The following is a 1838-nucleotide window of genomic DNA, read 5'->3' on the forward strand; positions in this document are numbered from 1 at the left end:
AAACATCTTTTACATAGAACTCTGAACTTTAGAGACATCCTATACAGGTTCAGCCTTTATTTGCTATTTAAGAATTAACTGTTCATTACAGCAACTTCTAATCAGCCTTACAACAAGAGTTTCATGCATTATAGCAATGTTATGAATACTCCCTGCAGGTTCATACATAACCTGCTGTGATACATATTTTTTTCCCCGTTCCTTTCCTCCCCCCCCCCCTTCCCTTCCCTTCCCTTCTGTGACCCAGAGGGGACTACCAGGAGGAGCTGGTATCCGTTTGATATATGTCCGTCTGTCTGCTATTACGCCATAATTATACGCTGTCTTCTACAGCATAATCTGAATTAGGCATTAAGCTAATTGGAACGGCCGTACTGGTGACCTGTCCTAAGCTCAGATATAAGGTTAATCCATCAGTGATGATATGTGGCATATATGAATTTTCCCACATATACTATACCTCAAACCTATTTATATTTCTTCTGTGACTGCTGCGTCACATGCTGTATAATTAAGGGATTGTATTTATAATTATCTCTTTGTGACCGCTGTGTCATATGCTGATTAATCAGCTAGTGATTGTTAAGGTGATTGTACGCATTTAACTCCTTTTTTGTGATTGCTGTGTCACATATTTATTTATCAGCTGACTGCACGTTAATTAAAAATTCAGTCACATGCTGTACAATTAAGGGATTGCACCTATGATTATCTCTCTGTGACCGCCGTGTCGCACACTGATTCATCAGCTGTTGAATATTAAGGTGATTGTACGCATTTATTTCTCTTTTTTTGTGACCGCCGTGTCACATATTTATTTATCAGCTGATTGCACGTTTTTAAAAAAAATCTTTTTGGACATAAGGTAACTCCATTTGTGAGGACATGTGGTATATATGAATTTTTCCCACATATATTATCCCCAAACCTATTGATGTCTCTTTTGTGACTGTCCAGTCACATGCTGAATAACCAATTAACTAAGTGATTACACATACATAATCAACCTCAGTGACCGTTGTGTCACATGCTGATCAATCAGCTGATTGCATGTAATCTCTTATATTTGTAACTCACTTGTTACGAATCACATATGCTCTCTATCCCTAACATATAGTAGCCACTTGGCATATATTTGGAGTGACCAAAGAGAGGAGCCTAATAATTGCGGTCACACTTCACTGGAGATGCCCAATCTCTTCTGAACTTGGAAGCTAAGCAGTGAAAGGCCGGGTCAGTACGAGGAAGGTTGACCTCATTTGAACACCCTGGTACTGCAATAAATTGGCTATTGGACACAGTGGCACTCAACCTTATGCCATCCGATATTGGGACTCGCATGACCAATGATTTAAATTCTCTGCATTTATAAAAATCCGTAATGGATATTAGCAGAATGAATGATGGTCACACATTTCATAAGAGATATTATGCAGGATTATGGTGACAAAAGCATAACAGAATTCTACTCCTGGCAATTTGTAAATTGTGATTTTGGAGATCACGAATAATTTAATTCATCAATATTTTCGCAAAGCTATTTTGTTTACATATAGTCACTCTATTGTTCCTATTAATATTTCACAAATTATACTGTAACCTCTGAATTAGAGTGCTCCCACAAAAGAGTCTTTTTTCCAAATTTCTCTTCTTGGTCCTTTTGTACTTGATACTTTTTGACTCTAGGGAGCACCACTGAAAGCAACATTATGTGATATTGGGATAAATCCTTACAACATTTATGGTTGCCATATATCGAAGGAATTCTATTTAAATTCAGTTTTTCAGAGGCTATTAATTGTTCCGAAAAAATCTTCTTGGACTGGTGCGGTTCCCTC

The 1838-nt window shown here is 37.5% G+C and overlaps 1 pseudogene; it reads left to right on the forward strand.

The window, feature by feature from the left end:
- Positions 1-1163: 1163 nt before the first annotated feature.
- LOC134947285 (5S ribosomal RNA) lies at positions 1164-1283 on the forward strand (annotated as a pseudogene).
- The last annotated feature ends 555 nt before the right edge of the window (positions 1284-1838 follow it).

Source organism: Pseudophryne corroboree, chromosome 7 (genome assembly GCF_028390025.1).
Source record: "Pseudophryne corroboree isolate aPseCor3 chromosome 7, aPseCor3.hap2, whole genome shotgun sequence".
Taxonomy (NCBI): Eukaryota; Metazoa; Chordata; class Amphibia; order Anura; family Myobatrachidae; genus Pseudophryne; species Pseudophryne corroboree.